This window comes from Anomalospiza imberbis, chromosome 6 (assembly GCF_031753505.1).
Source record: "Anomalospiza imberbis isolate Cuckoo-Finch-1a 21T00152 chromosome 6, ASM3175350v1, whole genome shotgun sequence".
NCBI lineage: Eukaryota > Metazoa > Chordata > Aves > Passeriformes > Viduidae > Anomalospiza > Anomalospiza imberbis.
In genome coordinates this window covers 22411011-22433282 of record NC_089686.1, presented here as the reverse complement: position 1 = coordinate 22433282, position 22272 = coordinate 22411011, and the positions used below count along the sequence as shown (strand labels likewise).

General features: G+C 40.8%; 1 protein-coding gene across 4 annotated transcripts in view; it reads right to left on the bottom strand.

The window, feature by feature from the left end:
- The window catches only part of ANGEL1 (angel homolog 1), a 154130-nt gene that overhangs the window by 51414 nt on the left and 80444 nt on the right, over positions 1-22272 (bottom strand). The window lies entirely within an intron of this gene.

The window sequence follows — 22272 nt, the reverse complement described above, 5'->3', positions numbered from 1 at the left end:
CAGTGGCTCCTTTTTCTCCTTCTGGCTTTGATGCCAGTATGAGAGGAAAGACTAGAAGAGCAAGGCTTCCAGTTCTGGTCTGTAAGATGACAGTGATCTTCAGATGTTTGGAGAAACAATGACATAGAAGACCAGATCAAGGCCCACTGACCTAAGATCAAGCATATATTTGCATCAATAGAAGAGCATACAAGGAGTCCATAATGAGGGCTTGTTACAGACAGTACTATGAGAATTTAGCTGCCAAACACTAGCAAGCAGTAATTGGTCTCATATGAGCTACAGAAAAAAAAAAATCTCAGTAAGTTACCTACTTTTTATAATGCAGGGATACTGAAGAAAGTATAATAATGGGCCTCTGCCTTACTGTAAATCACAGAATCATGGAATGGTTTGGATTGGAAGGGGTATTAAAGATCATCTAGTTTCAACTCCCTGCCTTGGGCAGGGACACCTTCGACTAGACCAGCTTGCTCAGAGCCCCATCCAACCTGACTATGAACACTTCCAGGAATGGGGTATCCACAATTTCTCTGGACAACCTGTTTCAGTGTGTCACCACCCTCACAGCAGAGATTTTCTTTCTAATATCCAATCTAAACCTGCCCTCTTTCACTTTGAAGCCCTTCTCCCTTGTTCTATCAGTACATTCCCCTTGCAAAAAGTCCCTCTTGAGCTTTCTTGTAGCCCCCTTTAGGTACTGGAAGGCTGCTCTAAGGTCTTCCCAAAGCTTTCTCTTCTCCAGACTGAGCAACCCAACTCTCCCAGCCCATCTTCATAGGAGAGGTGCTCCATCCTTCTCAACCTCTTTGTGGCCCTCCTATGGGCCCTTTCTAACCAGTCTGCTTCTTTCTTGTGCAGAGGACCCCAGACCTGGATGCAGGACTCCTGGTGGGGTCCCAGGAGAGCAGAGTAGAAGAGTACTGGGCACAATGCCTTTGAGGCAGCCTAGGATACATTTGGCTTTCTGGGCTGCAAATGCATGTTGTTAGATCACATCAAGCTTCTCAGCTTGACATCCTTACCTCATTACCTTCACACTACAGGGATAAAAGGGTTCCTTAGCCAATAATGAAAGTGCATTATACAGACAAAATACTTACTGCTGGCATATGTTCTACAAACTCGTCAAGTTTTTCTAGCTGGATGGCCCCAGAGTGACACCACCAAAGCAGGGTGCCAAAAGGCAACATAAGGCCAAAACAGGAGGCTCCCCACCACAGCTGAACCAGGAGTGTTCGGAAACTGAAGACCACGACTAAAAAACCACAAATAAACAAACTACAAAAGCTACTATAACTTACCTCAGAGCCAAGGCTGTCTATAATTTTAGGAATCCTGAAAGATTACCAAGCACAGCAAAAGGACCTCCATGTTAGGAGACACTGTTCAATCTAACTGTTCACAAGTAGCTATAAAGATTTTAGGGGTTTTTTTATCCTTAGAAAACTTGTTAACAATGACAGGACAGCTCATCAACACTGAAGAGCAAGTGACATGAAAACGACAAAGTAATTGTAAATTAAGGATATCACATAAAATTAATTAAAGAAACAGGGATTTCCCAGCAAAATTGAAGAAAAAATGCCTTACAAGAAATGACAGCCAAAATGACAGAGATTAGATTTTATTGGCACTCAGCTATAAAGCCAAGGACCAAACAAATGCTGGAGACTGAGATTCTCCTGAAGTAGGAGGATCTTGACCTTCCATAGCAGGTGACAAATTCTCAGGGGCAGGGATACTAGGGAAGCCTGCAACACTTTCCAAAGCTTTGTTTATCCTAGGGATAAGAAGATTCTCACAGTCCTCCACATGCGCCAGTCTATTCAGATTCAACAGCACTGAGCTCATGTGATATCATCACAGCAAAAAATGAAGTCGACAACATTTTTGGAAATGAAAACAGATACTTCCAAAAGCTTTGCAAGAAGAAAATATGACTGGTAGTGCTCAACAACCTTAAGTTTTATACACATAAATAAGAATAAAGTAATATGATACAAAGTTTTCAGTTTCTTGGCCTTTGCAGGCAGATCCATTTGGCCAGAATAGAACAGTGCTTAGTGCAGTGGATACTAAATATCTCAGTGTCCAGTTCCATGAGCCTGAAACATTATTGCATCTCCCTGTAGTATCTCACATTTAGCCAAAAAACTTTTCATCCTGCAGCTCCCCAGAGATGGCATGGTGTTTGGATGCCCACAACAGCCAGAGAGAGATGTCTGGTAAAGCCCTCCTATCTGAACGGGACATGATGGCACCTGGATCATCACTAAAGCAGGAAGGGAGTCCAAAAATACATGAACTGAGGACTGAGAAAACGGTGTTTTACAGGAGCTTGTTGCAAAAGCAAATGGAGAACTACAGGGCTCCTGAGGCTTTTTCCTTCCCAAAGCAAGCAAGTGCCAGAAAGCACAAGTCCTATTTGTATAGGATCCTCTTCAGACTCCCAGTGTGGAGAAGCATGTTGAACCACGCCATCCCCCTGCAGCCCTCCCTCCCTCTCATCCGCCGTAGATATACAAGGCTAAGTTGATGAGCTGTTCAGCTTAGTGTGAAATGTGTTACATTTTCCCCCCAGCTGCTTCCTGATTGCAGTATTTACTTTTAATCTCCTTTGCCTCAATGCCCGATAAAAACTTTGTCACATTAGATGGTGACAGATGGGAAAGAGAAGGGGGGGATCACTGCAAGGGAACGTCCTGGCTTCCCAATAATTTTTCACAACGCCAATTATGTCCTTCAGTGCTTCCCGGCATGTGCACCCATGTCAGCAGAGAAGGAAATAGAAAGGCATAAATAAAGACAAAACCAGGCACTGCATGGCTTTAATCTGCAGAATAACATTTCTCATTTGGGTGAAATATTGTTGGATTCTCTCCTGTGCTGGAAATGGAGACACACACACACACAAGATATACACAGAGACACAGATGTGCAGAGTTCACAACTGCTTTCCTCATGCATGGGTACTGCCATCCTCACAAGCAGCTCTCAGCATTGTGATCAGGAAAATGCAGATGTCTCCTGCTTTCTGAAAGGTACCTATGTCCAGCAAGCCAAATCTTATGCCCTCTAACCCAGCTACCATTGAGCAAATAGGAGTAATGTCAAAATTCTGATCTTTAAGGTTTCAAAATGGTTCTTAGAAAGTTTCAGATTATTTTATGTTGTACTTGAGGCTCCTTGCAAACTCCAAGCCTATTCCTGCATGCCACTACATTTGCCTTGCTTAGATGTTCCATTCAAGATGAGGGACTAGAAAGGATAATCTTCCAAATCTGAGTTACTTCTTGCTTAGATTGCCAGGAGAAATGAAATGTACCAACAACCACCTATATTGGTGGACATATTTATAGTCGCAGATGAAGGTAGTCATGGAAGCAGAGAGAGAGAGCTTCAGGAGGAAGGTGAGAGACAACTTTGACTCAGGCTGGGATTTATCCAGTCATACCAGTACAGAAAAAAAACCCCTGTTTGTTTGCCTTTTATGTACCTTGTTCGTAAACAAGAAAAAGAAAATCAAAATACAGCATTTTCCCAGACATCTTTTCCTTTGAACTAAGAGAATCATGTGCTTTGGATAACAGCTACTACTGTCTTGACAATTTTGGCACAGATCCATACAGATAGAGATGATGGAGAGGAGCCTCAGTTGGAACAGAGAGAAAGGGTAACTGTCCTAACAAGTGGAATCTGACATGATGGTGTGCATAAATATTCACAGGTAGAGGACATTCATGCATCTTCCCTTAGGCCAGAACTTGGCCTGCAGGACTCTTGGTAAAAGCCAAGACAGTGTCCTTGTGTACATTACATATGAAATAACATATGTAAACATGTAAAAAAAGCAAGTACTCCCAAAACAGGAGATTTCCAGGTAGCTACAAACTGGGCATCAGCCAAAGAGTTACTCATTCAGTCTCTAGGGATGAAAAAATATGAATGCGAAGTCTCTGGGACCAGGGCTAGAAGATTTAGTAGATATCAGACAAAGGACTATGAGCCATGGAAATTATAAATGGACTATGCTGTATTAGCATCCAGGGAACAAACAGCTGGAGCTGGAACAGAAAAGATAAGGTAAAAGACTGCCAGTTGTGGCAAGAACATTCTTCTCTCTCTTAAGATTTTTTCATAGAGGAGCACAGAAAGAAGAAAGAGAAAACAATTTCTATTTCTACTCCTTGTTTTTCCCATGTGGAATGTGTCTGGAGAATTGTTTACCTGGGGTGATTGCTAGATTGGATTCTGGTGAGCATTGTTTGAGCCTGATGGCCAATCAAATCCACCTGTGTCTGGACTCTTGCGAGAAGGTCACAAGTTGAGAGTTAGTTAGATATTGTAGTTAGAAAAAGTAGGTTTGTAGTTTTAGTATCTCCTTTAAATAATATATTAATGTATTATAGTATAGTTATAATAAAGAAATCATTCAGCCTTCTGAACTGGAGTCAGACATCATCATTTCTTCCCAGCGGGTTCACCTGCATTTACAATAGCCAGTAAGTTCTTCAACTGCAGATTTGCTCCACAAAAAGTAGCTAACCAGTAACAGAAACATTATGCTCTCAGAGCATTCTTATAGTTGTTGCATTACCAGATTTTGGCAGTTATATCTGTATTTACATGCCTGCCACTTTGGACGTATTATAGACAGGTTTAGAGAAGTTAAACTACAGAAAGTTCAGCATATTAAAGAAGCAGTGAAAAATGGCCTTTTCCCTACAGAGAGAACCAGTGAGGTCCCTGAAGAACTTGTTGAATGAGAAAGGCACAAATTAGCAGCCCCAGGCCAGCTAGACCTCAATGGATATAGGAGCAAGAACAGCCATTTACAAGAGAAAATTAGTATGAAGCAAAAAGAAATGTCAAGGCAAAGATATTTAAGAAGGGTAAAACTCCAAGATTAATAATTTTTAAAACCCTGTTGCCTTTCTGAATTATGATGGTTGAAGGCTGAGGACTGTTCATGGGCCACAAAAAGTTCCTCTGCAAGGTATCAGTGATAGACCTGCTAAAACCACAGCATCATGTCTGCAAGCAGATAAAGCAGATAACTGCCTCGATGTGGAATCATGTTCTAAGATGGCATTTCATTTTTATAAATGTATTGAGTCCAATTACTTGAGGTTCACTAACTGAGGAAAAATCTAAAAACTGAAATGTAGGTACATCCAAGTTATTTGTTTTCATCTATCCTCTAAATTAATTACTGAGCAAGTAATATGCTCAGTTCTTCATGGCAATATTTTTGGAAATCACATAAAGGTATTTTGACAATGAAAGAGAGGAAAAAAGCAACTATCTACTGTTCTAATGTAATTTGATCTAGAAATGTCTTTTTCTCAAGCAGAAGAGCTGATTCACATTTTCTTTCTCTGATTCATTTTAGAGATTGTCAACTAGTTTTACTTGAATCTGTTCTCAGTTGCAAATTACGTTAAAGGAGTGGGAATGTCCTAGGAATCGAAGGCAGAAAAATTATGCTCCTACTCACATTTTTGTTTCCTTTTAAGTGAGAAGAATAAGAAACCCAAATGCAAAAGGCTTTTTCATCCCACGTTTATCAAGCAATACCCTTCCCATGGTTTCTTCTCAGTTTAGCTGTGTTACCTTCCACATGATCAAAGAATTTTTTACCCACCTATCTTAGAGCTTACCCTCAGACTGAGACTAAAGCACTGTCAGCAGGACTTAGAGAATTCTTGTGTTTTTCCTGTTATAAAGTATGTACATTTATATTCACTCCACCTCACCAAAAAAAAAAAAAAAATTAGACTTTCCTTCATTTAGGCATAATAAGCTTCCTAATGATGGGAGGAAGACAACTGGCAGACATTCAGTGACTGTCATTGTGCACCAAGGGGATTTCACATGCTACCCCACTAACTTCAGTCTCTGGAGGAAAAACAGGAACCCAGCTTCAATATGTGCTGAACTTTGCCCCGCCCCTACTCTTCTTAGTCAATATCACCTGTTGCTCAGTGAAAAACTCCAGCCCTTGAAAATAACAGAAAATTCACTTCTTTTCTTCTAACCGTACGGTCTAGCACAGTAATGTAAGGAAGAACAGGAAGCTAAACTTCCATGACAAAGACCTGTCTCTCTGTTCAACATAAAGCATTGAAGACTATATGGACAAAATGGTCCCTATATAACCTGTCCTTCCAAAGGAAGCATATGCAGGTTAAAAGAATTTGTGATACTTTAGTCAGCTGGTACTTCTGAGGTATTTAATAAAGAAAATAATAATTCCTGTCAAGGAAGAAAAGGCAACATTCTTCCTGCCCTACAAGGCACTGAAAACAAATATTGGCATGCCTGAATCATCCACACTAAGTTCTCAGGCTACGCTGCAGAGTACCTGGATTGCTAAAAATATTCACAAAAGAATCACAAAAGACTTCCACAGGAATCAAACCCATTGTCAGGAGGCTCAGTGTCAATATAAAGGAGCCCACACATGCACGGAATACTGTTTTGTAAGTCCAAAAACTTGTAAATTCTATTGATTTAAGGGACAATAATAGATGTTTACAAAGCATCTGCATTATTTTGTTTCAAAGTGGGCTTTTTAAAATTATCTTAAAAGATAATGAAACTTATTTAGAAAGAAATCACAGTGATATTTCATGTGTTTCTCATTCAAAGTCTTTCTAACAATAGCATATTTTCAAGATGAGCATATTTTTCCCTTCTATTCTGCAGAAACTTAGTACAAACAGCAACATAATTTTATTTACAGAATAATAATGCAACAGAAACCACAAGATTTGTTTAGACAACAGTGATTCAGGGGAAAAGTATTTGGCCAAAGCAGATACCAAATTGTTAAGCAGCAGGGAGGGTGATTTTACTACAAATGATGTTTTAATATGTATCTACATACACATTTTTGTGAGACACATGGGTGACAATGGTTCTTTGTAATTCAACTTTAGTGAGAAGGTTTGGAGCAGTATTCAATATTGCCCCCTTGGATGTCACAAAATCACAGAATGTTAAATGGTTTGAATGGAACCTAAAGACCATCTAGTCCCCACCACTCCCTGCCATGGCCAGGGACATCACTAGACCAGGTTGCTCAAGGCCTTATCCAACCTGGCCTTGAACACTGCTGTGACTGAGTCATCCACAGCCTCCCAGGGCAACCTCTTCCAGTGTCTCATTGCCCTCACAGTAAAGAATTTCTTCCTAATATCTAACCTCCCCTCTTTCAGTCTGTACCCATGGTCTATCACTGCATTTCCTGATGAAGAGTCCCTCTCTGGCTTTCCTGTAGGCCTCCTTCAGATACTGGAAGGTTGCTGTGAGGTCCTCACATAACCTGCTCTTCTCCAGGCTGAACAGCCCCACATTTCTCAGCCTGACTTCATAGACACCAGTCCTTTCACTGACTTCATGGCCCTCCTCTAGACTTGCTCCAACAGGTCCACATCCTTCTTATGTCAGAACACAGGAAAATCAGAGAGACCTCAAGAAAGATCTTGGATTATGCTGAAGGTATTAGCTAGACCATTCCAAGCCATTCAGCATGGAATAGAAGTATTATGGAAACATACCATAACTGTGACCAGAACAACAGAGGAAAAATAGAAAAGGAAAAAAAAAACCCAAATGAACAAAACAGACACACACTACCAAAAAAAAAAAAAAAAAAAAAAAAAAAAAAAAACCACAACAACAAAATGGTAGTAGTAGTAGTAGTCATAGCATACCACAGACAATCAATGCTGTTGTTGATGATTCTGATGGAATGGCCCAAACTGATATGAAGCAACAACCCCAACTGTAACCACTGGTCGACCCTCAGATGACATCAGCGTACAGAAGCATCAGGACCGGACCTATGCTCAACTCCTCTCCTCATACTGAACAGGAGGAAACAGCACAGGAAATGACTGGATACAGTCTGTGGATTTTAGGCAACCAGTGAACCACAGCTGAAAAAAAGGGGCTTAAAGCCTGCACCCTCCTCCCACAGAACCAATGAGCAGCAACTCCACAGGCAGGATATAGCAGTGAGCTAACTCAGATGAGTGCTACTGCAGCATTAACATCAGAATTTAGGACCTCCACCCCTTACCTTCAGGTGAGAAAAAAACCCTCGCCTCTTTAAATACATTTCAAAAGTAAGTTTTGACCAGACATTTTTTTTCCACAGCTAGCTAAGGTGCAATTTTGAGCCCTATGGAAGCAAAACAGGGACCCAATTTGCTTCTCAGGGTTTGTGAAGGCGAGATAGAGGGTTTCAGAAAGATTATCTCACAGTTCAAACTCGTTAATGAAAGAAATAAATTAACCAAGCTCATTTTTCAGGGAATTCTTGTGTAAACTGGAAATTTTCCAGTCTGTGAGCCCCGCACTGTGCTAACCCATAAATCACAGCAAGCAGGTTGTCTGTATAGTGAGAGCAGCACGCTTGGAGATGGAGGGGCGGGGGCTGTGGGGAGAAACAGCATATGTTCATGGAGAAAAAAACCATAAAATCTAAACAGGAAGAAAAGTACCTCCCTTGCCCACCACTGGAACAAAATAAAAGGCTTGGCCTCAGGCACTGGAACATACGCTGTCTGCAAAGAGCCCCCCAAACCAGGGGAAGGCACCTGAAACAGGTCAGCTTTTAATTGAATACAATATTAATTACCACGTGCACCATTAACGGTTTGTGGGATTTGACTAATTAATGTAATAGTTTCTGAGTCACGCTCATTAAATATGAAAATTACGCTGGTGAAAGGTATCGGTTTCATTATCAATCTTGTATGGACAGGAGGGGGATGGGGAGAGGGTGCAGTGGAAAGATTCCCACTCTGTGTTATTTGTTGTTAGCCCTCTTCTCTTGGATTTTGTTCAGGTGAGCAGATGGAAGAGCCAAAGTGAAAAAGAAAGAGACAAGGAGAAGAGGAAGCATTGCCTAGTGTCATGAGCTGGTGGCTGTGAGTCAGGACCCAAAAGCTATCCAGCTCAGAGTGAATGCGCCCTTTCGCTTAGTGGAAAGAGCTGCATGGTCTGCATGAGGCTACAAGTTGTTGTCAATTCCCATCATAATGCTTAGTTTCCTTCATTCTGCAGGAACAAACATAATGATAGAGACTGATGTCACATGGGGTACTTAATTCATTAACCCATGTAAAGCATGTGATGGTTCCTTACTGGAAAACTACAGGGAAGGTAATTATCGCTGTTTAAACTCAGCTCCAGAGCAAATTATGCACTAAGAGTATGCTGAGATAATACTGCCATGGGACACACCCTTCCCACAGGGCAAAACTGTTACAAAAGGAGGACCAGAGATGTAACACTTCCTATTCCTATCCAGCAGCCCAGGGAGGGGCAACACTGATTTACTCAAGAGGGAAGTGCCATCAGACCTGTATGGGAAGAATACCCACCTGCATGCAGATGCCTGGGAAAAGAAAGGAGAGAGAACAGGGTCTCCTTGTGCCCCACCTACTGCAACAGAACAAAATGCAGAGGTCACCATCTAGATTGAAATTTGAGAATAAGTACACAGTTGAGAGTGTGTGTGTGTCTGTGTCTGAGTCTCTGTGTGTCTCTATGTGTGTGTGTGTGTATAGGAAACCCTCTAGAGTGAGATAAAAGCCTAATCCACTTAGGGTTTCCAAGCACCCCAAAGGGAGTGCCATCCTGCTAACAATAATGCTTGAATACAGCACAAGAAGCCCTAGGGTGGTAGAAGGCACAGAGATAAGTCAGTGCTGGGTTTGGCTTTTTTTTTGGTAAGAGTCCTCTTGACTCATTCTTAATGCATTAAGCACATACATATGGGGGTACAGAAGGGAAAGGAGATCCCTTCTTGTACCAGAGCTGCATGACTTCATATTCATGCTATAGATATATGCCAGCTTGGAAAGCCCAGAGAAAAGGAGAAGAACGAGCAGAGGGGAAAAAAGTAAGAAGAAAATAACACACATGCAAAACCCAACAAATTACTCAAATCCCTGATTCTCCTTAAAAGGTGGGGAGAAAGAACAAGCAGTAAACCTGTAAGAAAGAGGAAATCCTACACGGTATGTTTTTATCACAACTAATGTTTGTCTCACAAGTAATAGCTTTCTGATTTATGTTTCTTCAAATAGATGCCAGTCCTAAATAGCATGTACTTGCCAGGAATCTGTAGCGGAGCCTGAGTTGGTTTTTCACAGCCTATTCCTTTTTGGGCTAATAACATGCATAACCAAGAACAGTGCAGGCTCCTGTACTCATTGAACCTTCTCCATCTTCATCCCAGCCACTCACACATAAATGTTCTTCATTCTCCAAGCCTCATGGCCTAGTTACAAGCAAGGAAGTTCAATGACAAACTTTTACAGCTTTAGAACATCAAGGTAGAAAAAGGTACTTGTAGGCATTTTGGTTAGAAAAGCAACAATCGAAAAGCATAAAAATAACACCTAAGAAAATGTATAACAGATAGGAAAGAAAGAGAAAGAAAGGATAAGAGTAGAAAGGTACATAGTCACCATCCTTGGATTCAGTGATGAGAGTTAGTTGTTACAATTTCAATGTCCATTGGTCGAAGAGATAGTCACAGTCTTAATCCAGGGGTGGGGAAGCCCACAAAACACAAAGGTCAATGGGTTAATATAGCTTAGGTTCCAGGTGGGAATGTCCAGGTACCTCCCCTGGGGTGGGGAGTTTTACACTGTCTGATGTAACACATAGGGGATCACAGAGCACTTTCAGCCACTTTGATGATTTATGACAACTTTTAAGAGGTTACAGCTGCCTCTCACATCAGTAATTGAGCCAACTATGGCTCATCAGAAGGGACAAATACCTTGAGGTCTACATGTGAATGTTGATACTTCTCAGGGAGTTTTCACACCTGAGCCAATTGTATAAGGACATTGCCATGACAAAAAGCACACATGCTAAAATCCCATTTCACAGGATCTGCTTCTTATCAGCCTCTTCCCTTTTCCAGCTCAAACCCCAGCTTGTAGTATCCTGTGGTGCTTGTTCAACCATTCTGCACCTGGGCTGTGACCTGGCACATCATCAGCAAATCACCACTGCTTTTGCAAATGGTTGAATGTTTGAGCCATTAACCATTAACTTTCTAGTCTCACAGGAAGGCTATAATCAGTTGTGTTTCATATACAAACTGTGAGTGCTCTGTGAAAGCTCCAAGTGTTAAGGGATTCTGGTATAATTAAACTTCTCTTTTACATAATGGCAGGCCTCTTTGCAACTGCATTAACACACTTTCTCTCCAGAACAAGACAAAGTAAAAAATTGGTCACAAATTTATGGAACGAGAACTGGCTCCTCTTGTGATTCATATCCTACACCAAGCAAACAAGACCTCTTCTGGACTGAAACAATGCTCCATACAGATTGTATTTTCCAGTCCTACCTTTTTCCAGGTCACAGGGTTTCATTTAACTCCTTCCCACATATTTTAAAGATGAACTTTGCTCTTTTGAGTACATCAAAACAGCCAGGGCACTGCTGCCCTACAACCACCTCTATACTTAGTTAAAGGTATTTTGGTTTAACTTCTGAGTATATTTCATATACCAAAGAAGATCTAAGTTACACAGCTGCCCCTCTTGCTTTGCTGAATGTAGTTCATCACAGCAGTTAATAGGAAACTTTTGGCTCAGGAAGCCCCTAAAATGCTAGATCTCCAAATGCTACTGTTCTAAAAGTATCCAATAGTGCCATCATCAAACAGGATACCAAGCTACATGAATTCTTGTTGAAACATTTACAGTTACTTCATACTGCCAAAGTTCCCATGGATTTTGTCAATGTGAATAGAGAGGACAAAGATGAAAAGTTTCCCTACCAAAAGCAGAGTTAAGACATTCTTCTCTAGGAAGCACACTGAGCAGCCATGCTCAGCCCATTGCTTCTCATTAGTACTACAACAGCTTTTATCAGCTTACACTCATTTTTACCTCCAGTGACAGTATCCTCTACAGACTAATTTGATCCTTTTCAGTTCCTCTCATTTTCCATTGGGTTTTTTTTTCATACATCTGTGCTGATGAAACAGAAGGACTCTCCAGACTTGAGTAAAGGCCATAATTCTATGTACAAAAGTCGTAGTTGGAAAAAGAAAACCCACACAGAACCCAGAGCAGTTTGTGTTAGGGGAAAAGCCTTTGTAGCTATGAAAATATCCAGGTGGCAGCTATGTAATCAATATATATTATGGCCTCCTGTATGTTCCATAACTTTACTAATGAGTTCACAGTGTTTAATTAATTTAGCACTACACTGGTGAGATATGCTGTCACTGCCTGCCTGTTATCTCTTTCTATTTAATTTTAAATGTTTCCATAGCTCAAATGTATCTCTGAATGAAAGTCAGTGTTCCCAAAAGAATATGGCAGTAGACACTTTCAACTTCAGCTACAAGAAGACAGAGGAGTAAGAACATGAAAGATAATACTCAGTTAAATTCTAAAGTGGGTAAGCACAGCTATGCTGAAGCTGCAGCAAATTAAGTTATTACTAAAGTGCCAGTCAGATGAATGCAACAGCACTGCCCTTCAGATCTATAATGTTCCATCAAACATCAGAAAGTGAACCTCCAAAGGTGAGGAGGAGTTGATTGTTTTGTTACATGATTTTGGTTTTCAATGTTTTGGGGTTTTTAAAGACATATCTTTCACCCAATCACACATCGCAAATCCAGGTATGTGTCCACTCCTGCTAACAAATATATTTAGGAGACAACACCTAATTGTTGCCAGTAACTAATTTAATTGTTAAAACTGCACAGACCTTACTTCTGATCCCACAACAAAGTGCCACTTATCTGAGCAAAGTTATAAGTACTTTATTATCACTTCAGTACCAGGTCTGAGTGGATAAATTCAGACTGCATTAAAATTCACCCTTAAACACCATTTTGTGCTTCTCTGTATTAAAAGATTACAAGAATTTGTCAATGTAATACACAAAGAAAATTATAGTAAAGGTAAGCCAATAAACAGGTTTTTTCCTATTGTAAGGATTTTCAGGTTTAAAACAAGTGTCAAAATTATTCTGTTGAAAGCTTTATAAGAAGGATCGTTGATTTTTTTCAAACAATAAGATATTAAGAAATCAGCAAAGAAATTTTTGAGTTTCTGCTTTACCTTTCGGCCAAGCAGTTTATTCAGAAAACATTCCTTGGGTGGTTCATCTTGCCTAAAGACTTTGGGGTGGTTTCAGAAGTATTGCTGTCCCATCAAAAGTACAGGACAGAGACCAATAGTGAATTCTACAGGGCACAGGAGTTGGTGGCAGAACTAAGAATACAAGCCCACAGCTGTGACATTAAACTCAAAATAAACACATCTTTCTAAGCATGGGGATAAAAATAATGTGCTACGGTTGAACAATGGTTCATAAGCAGAAACACATCATAATTACTGCTTTAGAGACTTTACAGTGCCAGCATCTGTGACAAAATCCCCTGAAATAGCATATTGATAGACATAACAGGATTTGAAGTGTATATGTACCAAGTTTGGCATCCTACTTTCTTGGAGAAGCTGATTAGCAAAATTTCAATATGAAAGGGATGTATTGATCACATCATGCATTCTGTGATTTATGAATTTATGCAAGGAACATTCTGTCCTAGCAAGACCAGACAGCCATGTGTACAGCAGTGAACTCTATCTAAGCCAGGCCCCTGGAGAGGAGCCTTCTCACTGCACAAACATGAAGTGTGAAAAGAAATTTAAGACGAGGAAGCAAGCCAAAGCCATTGGATCTGCAGTCAGAACAGTTTGTTGTTCCATTTGAAGCCAGACAAATAACCATTCATCTTCTAACTGTAAGCAGCATAAAAAAAGAAAGGAGAGTTTATTTGTATCCAACAGCTTCCTGTGTTGTTGGGGAAAGCTAAGGTAGCAGCTGTCAGCAGAGCTAATGCATGAGGAAAAAATTGGAGTTTCTTTCAAATGTTTCACTTTTCTGTAATGTTATTTTCAATCACCCAGCTCATGCATAATCCTTTCCCTAGTAGTATTCAGTATCTGGACAGACATTTCTTTCCAAGTTCAAAGTCCTTGCATAGGGTTGACTGGCAGCACTCCCTGAACTTATCATCCAGCAGGAGTAATGTGTTCTCATATTTGGTACATACGTTTTCTACCAAACTGAAAAGACAGCTTTAGGGAAAGACTCCAAGAATTAGGGGGTAGCCTCCCTTAACAGCCACAAGGCAGTACTTTAGTAAACAGAAGAAGAGTACAAGGCACCTTATAACCCAGTCTATTCCTACTCCTGATAGTAGCTATGTGATGAGCCTCTATCTTGAGGAGTTTTTGGTCAAGTGAGCTCTGTATCCCAGACTCACAAATAGACTGGTCCCATATGGAACATTTTTAGAGACCAACAGAAGGGTGAGAAGACATTAGGTTCTTCTAGATCTTGTTGCCTATTCCTTAGGGTTTCTCTCTACTCAAGATAGATGGTGATGCTCTCTTTATTCCTTCATACAAAAATGGGAGAAAAGCACAAAGAATGGAACTGACCTGTACTGCAGCACTCTCACCTGCACTTTGCTTCCACAGCCACTCCTACTTATCTCTTTCAACAACCCCACCTCCAAATAGCTTCATACAGGAAATAAGAATATGGCACATGACTACAGGTATCTGCAGGAATGTATCTTCACATGTAGAATCCAAAAAGCTCTCCTGCAAATCATAGAGGGCTTCGACCAGCTGCATATGTTCTAGAGATTTGTCCACTCTTGTTTTATATTTATGTCAAGCACCACAGATGGTGTTACTTGTCTTGAGAAATTGTTTCTTATGCTAGTTTTGGTTCAGATAGTTTCTCCTCGCACCACCCCACCAGCAATGAGTCTGGGCATGCAGAAGGAGTTGGGAGTAGATACAGCTAGGACAGCTGACCTCAACTGATCAAAGGGATATCTCATATCATATGGCATCATGTTCAGCATATAAGGGGGGGGGGGAGGGAGAAGAAGGAAGGGGGAGGATGTTCAGAGTTATGGTATTTGTCTTCCAAAGTAATCATTACACATGATGGAGCTCTGCTTTCCTGGAGAAGGCCAAACACCTGCCTGACCATGGAGAAGTGGCAAATGAATTTTGCTTTCCTCGTACATGGCTTTTTCTTGACCTATTAAACTGTCTTTATCGCAACCCATGAGTTTTCTCACTTTTACTCTTCTGATTCTCATCCTTTCTCCCCTCATCATGTTATGGGCAATAAGGGAGCAGATGGGTGGTGCTTCATTGCCAGCTGGGGTTAAGCCATGACATTTTTCCATCTCTGGTTCAAGATTTTTCTTTACTTCCAATATCCCTCCAAAGACTTGACAAAAAAGATCAGATGCTAGTGGAAGCTTAAAACATTCAGCCTGTATTCAGATTGAATGCACTTTCTCTCTCCAGGCCACTAATAAGTTCTTAGATTTCTCACTTGGACATACTGAGTTTCTTGATCTGGAGAAGGAAGTGTTCTACCTACACAGAGACAAGAGGGAGAAATAGAAGCAGCCATCCAGGAAAGCAGTCATGTAAGTAATGTATTGATCTGAAAATGTTCCAAGGAATATCCCTTTCCCCTGTTCACACAACAGTATTATCATTATAGTAACATATAAAAGCATTTCTGCATCCAGCCAGGTGTGCTCTGCTTGGCTTCAGCCATCTGGTCTTGCCAACGCTTAAACTATGAGGGGAAACACTGCGTGTCAGTACTACTCTTCTGGAGAAATGCTCAAGAATACTCCTTTGCTTTGCCTCCCATTTACTGAATTACAGACTCCTTACCCAAAATGACAGCCTTTACCCACGAGGAGCCTTTCTGAGTAGCAACAAAAGGCTTTACTGACTGTGAGCTGCTATACAAAGATATGTGGATCATTAACACAAGCAAGCCTCCAGCTTCACCATTCATCACTAGCTGGCTTGACACCTGCTTTCTGGTGACAGCCTTCAATGGAGAAAGTTTGCGGCTGGCCCAGCTCTTACTGAGCATCCTCATACCCACCAACTATCTTCACTCTCCATTTGTCAATTGTAAGTGATAATTTCTATTCAATCTGATACATATTATAAGAATATAAACAAATGCCTCTGGCTGTATCATAGCTACAATCACTTCCCTTTATAGCCATCATTTATTACAGGCAGACAGGTGGCCGTCCGGTGGAATGCCGAAGAGGCTATCTTCTGGACAATCATGAGGAAACACAGCTACATTTACATTCTTCCCAAGCACACACAGAGGTGTGTGATTTCTGAAAAAACTTCACTATGCTCCAAAATTTCTTCATTTCCCAGCCATGTAAGTCACAGAAACAAATCTGAATGTTACAAGCCTAGCCCATGAATGAACACCAGATTTCCAATTGAAACTTATTTACGATTTTTGAAAATACGGAAGCTTTGTCCCCAGTTGCTTCATTTATGTCTTACACTTTTGATACAGGATGCATGCTTTTCTTAGTACTGGCCATTTGGCTTCTCAAAAGTATACAAAACACTGAGATGGCAGCAGCTTTGTTGCTCAATTGGCATTTGAAAGAAGGCTTATTATGTACTAGTCCTAGGCACGTGTAGTGGTGCATTTCAAAAAGACCTTGGAATTCATGTATTGGAATAATTTCACTTTGCTTGAAAGCACTGGCACCTGTAAATCAGATATATGTCAGGCTGCTTCACAACACAGGCAGCAAAATTCAGTGAAAGTGAACAGCATTGCAGTACCAGCACTTAGAGAACACAGAATATAATTAACATATTTGTCAAAGTCTAGAACAACGATGTTTAACATCAGCTCATGTATCAACACAAAAGGACCTCAGACTTCAACTGCTTCTGAAACACTGCAATTTCATGAGCACAGCATAGTAGGAGATCAGTATGACTTACATAATCACAGGCTGAGCAAGTCCCTACCACCAGTTCTGACAGCAGGACCTGTGCTACCTGATACTTGTCAATTTCTTAGAGTAGAGAACTGGGCTTTTGCACAGAGTGCTGCAAGGACAGAGCAAGGAATACTGAAGTGGAAGAGTTGCTGTAGAACCTTGTCATAGCTTTTAATATTACTAACTATCCATCATTCTCAAGACTACAGCTTATATTGATAGTCATAACAAAATGTGCATTGTGAAGTTCCTAAGAGCAGACAGACTAAAGGTCCATCACACCAAATATCTTGTCTCACCAGCAGCTGATGCCAGGTGCTCGGGAAAGTGTCCACCTACTCTTCTAGTACCCAGTCCTTTAGGGAGTTAATAAAGCCAAAGGCTGTATTAAAACCATTCCATTTATTACCCATCAATGGACTTGAATACCTAATATCATTTATATTCTTAGTCACCTACAACACCCAGTGAGAATAAATTCTACTGCTAAATTCAACTTCATACTTCAGAGTGCTTCCTTCTTCTCATATTCACGTACCCAGCACCCAGTAAAACCTAGACACTTATTTGCTAGTCTGCACAATCCTCCCATCATGCACACACCAGTGCCATCCTCCCAATAAGTACAGATGAGAGTACCTTTATTACTACCAAGCATAGAAAAGTTATTATTTAGTGATTCCCCAGGCCATCAGCAGTGTAGCCAAATTTTGAGGCACAAAAAAAAGCACCAGACTTCATATGTCAGTGCCTAGTGACTCTATCTGGAGACCTGAGCAAAAACCTTTGCCTTCTTTTACCTTTACTCTCTTTTCTTCAAGTTAGCCATAACGCTTTCTTATTTTAGGAGCGGGATCTGAAAATGCACTGTAAATGCCTGCAAAGCATTTTATGAATATGAATAAAGGTGGCTATAAATATATTAAACATAATTCCCAAATTTCCCCATTGTGTTCTATGAAAGGTTATTCTGAGAAGAGCTCTGTACAGCTGCAAGACATTCCCTTGGAAAGAGAGAATAAATACAGCAAACACCTTTACTACTTTAGGACATGACCTGGAAATGGAATCAAGTTGTCTTAGAGCAGAGCTTCACATAAGCAGATGGAACACACCTTTGAACATCACAGGCAGCTTTGAAGGCATTGTAATAATATTTCTGCATAGCTGTTCTCAACATTTTGGGATGATCCTGTGAAACAAGCTCCTAGGATAAGCATGAAGCATGAACAGGTACCATCTGTGATGATGTCACCCAGTTGAGAATCACTGCTGCCAGCATGCTCGGTGGCCTACTGCACATCAATGCTCATTGCTGAAGTGACTTCTGAAGAATGAGGAGAGGCAGAAAGCACACAGTCTGTCCCAACATCCCGAGCCACAGAACAAGCTTCAGCCTTGGTGCACACATAGCACTGCTGAAGACATTTTTTCATGGGCTTATGCTGTTGGTGTCCATTCAGTTTCATCCACCAGCCAACCTCAGACATGTTAAGGAAAATTACAGCACATAAATAATAACCAGTCATAATCACCCTGAGGAAACAATTCACTGAGTGCTACACCCACCTCAGAGCCAGCAGAGGTATTTGCTTTCACATATAACCCGTGTAGGCCACTGGGATCACAAGCTCTTCTGGCAATTCTGTCCATAGGTCACCTCACATTTAGTCCTGTCACACCAGTTTTCTGTCATGCACAACACTCCAAAACAAAGCAAGCTAAGCAGAGCCATGTACCATCTCTTCTAAATCCACCTTTGCAGCTCCTTTCTTCCTTCAGAACTGTAACATTCAGCAGTAACTCCCCAAGTTCTCTTTGGCACCCATTTAATGAGTATGTTTTCCACAAATTTGCTGAGTCCCTCTTGGAACATCCTAGTGCTTTCAGGTGCCACAGCCTCCAATAGCCAAGCACAGAAGTTTAACTGCTTTAAACCAACTTCCTGTCAGCATTGTGGAGCTCTGTCTTGTTCTAGTACAGTAGAATTTAGCATGTAACTGTTCTCCATTTTCCCTATGTATTATCTTCTTTCATAAAGGCACCTTTTGAAAGCACTCCTGCAGAGCTTTTTCCAGAGGCTTCCAAATATTTGCCACCTTTGCTGTGAGAGATGTCTGTCCCCAGACTGTACTTTTTACTACAGGGGCCCCAAAAATAGAATCAGGTACAGCCAAGAGGAAGAAATGAGCCTACTCCATTCCAGTAGGCTCTTTTGTCAGTCTGTCAGCTGCACTCCTCAGCCCTTGCCCTGCAAGAAGGAGCAAAAAAGCTTTTTCTTTTCCCAAAAAGAAAAAGCTGGGACAGTGGAGTCAAGTGACTTGACTGCACTGAAGAGGGACTTGTGTCTTTAGACAGGGACTTTCAGTTTAATGGTTAGACCAATAGATGAGACTGTCCCCTGTGCAGAGGGCTGTGTCTATGACCAAAAACCATTTTAGTTTCTTACCAGAAGAATTAGGTTAGAAAGATTCAGTGACTGGGACTGAAGATGTAGATATTTGCATGCCAGAGATAAAGGCACTGCTGATGCCACATTTATGGTGGTAGATTGCTGAGGCCATCTCACTACCAAGAACTGGAATCCAAAGGCCAGTTTGCAGCAAACTGGGGAGAAATTACAGTGGGTTTGGCCCTGGCAGCCAGTTAATATATGTTTGGATACTATACCATCAATTTCACTATTAAACTAAAGTGTAGGACTCTTCTTTTCCTGCAGACCTTCCAAATAAGGAGGCTTTGGCGCTCAAGGTAGACAGGGATCAGTGGCACTGTAGAGAGAGCTGCACATGGATCCCAGGGGTAAGTGAATAGCTAAGCCTGTACTGCCTGTTGTGTACAGAGCATGGAAGGATCTCTAAAAAGGGGCACACTAAATCAGGTGGATTTAAAAGTGCTGGGGAAGTCTTTGGTAAAGACACCTGCAACAGAGCTGACGCTCCATTGGATTTTTAACAAAGCAGTGCCCCAGACCACCTTAGTCACAGCTTGAATTTGGACTTTGCAGGCAGAAAACTGAGCTAGGATCAGACCCTCTTTTGGGGGCAGTGACAACAGGGAATACACAACTGTAATTAACCTAACTACTGAAAGGAACCTAACTGTAATTAACCCAAACATAACACTGAGCAGAAATTAGTGCTGGTAGTTGATAAACAGTGAGTGGAGTTGACGGGCAGTGATGTGTAGACTCCACTGATGTCTCTGTGTCTCTCTGGGATCCCTGTCACAAGCAGCAGTGAAGCATTGTCTCACCTCCCCCCTTTTTCCCACACGACAGTTTTCCAAGCAGCTGAACTGTGTGCATGACTATCACTGTCTGCCTCCACGGCTCTCCCCAGCTCACAGAATGGGAAAGAGAGGGATCCAGAAAAGGCAGGACCACAGTCCAGAAACAGAAGTCCCTACCAAAACAACCCAGCCCAAATGCTCACAGATCAGGCAGGCCCACAACAACATCTTGGAGAGGTCACTGTTTTGGCCGACTGATTCCTTGTCAAATTCCCTCATTACCCATCCAAGCTGTCTTTCCCATGCACTATCTGTGATACAGCTATTTCTACCACAGTACTTTCAGTGCAGGACAAAGCAGTTTAACTCTGTCTGAGAACTACTTTGCCAAAAGACAGCAAATGGTAGAAGTCATCCATTATCCCATTTTGTACAGCTGTTTGATTTCTCCCCCAAGGATTTTGTATTTGTCCCTTTCCAAATTTATTTTTTCCCCACTAGTAAAACACAGTAAGAATTCATGTGCTGTGTACTATGACAATTATTATTTTATACACTGACAAATGAAAGTTCTTGCAAGCTTTCTTCCAAATTAATAACCTTTGACATATTTACAATTATGGGGAAAGTTTCTGCTTCCTGTAGAAACTTAATATATTTTATTTGAAAAAATCTGCCACGGTGCTCTGTAGTGGTGGCCTAAGCCAAAACTCACAAAAGCTTCTTAGTGGAGCAGTCAAGGTGCATCAAAGGAGACAGAGTCCACCAAAAAAGCCCAGCCTAATGAGAAGAACAGCAAGAAAACCACATGAGTTGTGATTCCCAGGAAGGAGAATTTAGCAGTTCAAATCTACATAACCAGTTAAAATTTATTTCATTTTGCATGAAAAATTAAACTCTTCCCTCACACTACCACTACAGATAAACAGCCTGTTTTTCCTAACTACTTAGCCTGCTACTTAGCTCTGAAATTCTTCTATTTCTGCAGTAGTCTGTGACAGAAGTGACCAGAGCAGAATACAATACTCTTAGGCTACCACACTACCATTTTTGTGCTACCTATAGTCTATACATTTTTGATTCTGGTCTTAAACATCGGCTCAAGAAAAGTCAGGTGCTCTGAACTTCTAGTTCAAAAACTCACACTTGAACACTTTAAAATATAAACTAACAAACAATTGGAATTCCAAGATTGTTTGTTGGTTTTGTTGTTTTGGGGGCTCTTTTTTTGCCTTTTTTTTTTGTCTGAGGTAATGTTTTTTGCAGAGCAGAAAATTTGGATGTGCAATGCCGAAGTTCACAAAACTGCAGAGCAAAATTGGGAAAATGTTTAGCTCTCCCCATAAAAAAAATAAGCCTCACTTAGGATAGTCCAAGAACTGAAGGTCAAAAAAGACAAGCTCTGACAGTAATTTGGTGCACAGTTTGACATCACATTGTAGATTCATCCACAAGTCCACAAACTCTCTCTTATTTGCAGGCATTTTTCCCACTAGGGAAAAGATACTGGATGAGAATATACATATACACCTATTTTTCACGTATTTAAATGCAATGTGTTTCACTTTGAACAGGCCACCTGGATTAAATAGAAGTTAATTAAAACAATCCCTCATTTTTTGGTGTTTTAAACTGAAGACTGGGTAAAGGAGGGGTAAAACAGGACTTTTTATTACTCTTAGATGGTGCTAAGAGGACCCATAAATACATCTCTTCTTCCTGTGATCCCATTCATCTTGCTGCCTTTCCTACTCCTCTTTGCCAACAATCAGATCCCAGTAAACAACCTCAAGTGAAATTTGCAACTGTCAGATAAACATTAAAAATGCTTCTCTTGTCCTTTCCCATTGATAGTCCCATTAATATTGTAATAGAACAAAAAGTTATGAAAATGAACGCATGCTGGGTTTGGAAGTGAATTATGCAGACAGCAGATGTGAAATATATACACTTGAATATGCATAGACAAAGAGATACAGTGCACCCACAAAGAAGCATGTATACACTTACATGTAATATTTTATGATACAGCACTTGGTTCTAACCTTGTGCTACTGTACACTGTGCAGCAACTCCACTGACTTTCATCTGGTGTAAATTCAACACAAAAAAATCAGGATTAAACCACCATAGGGTTTATTTAGATGAAAAATATC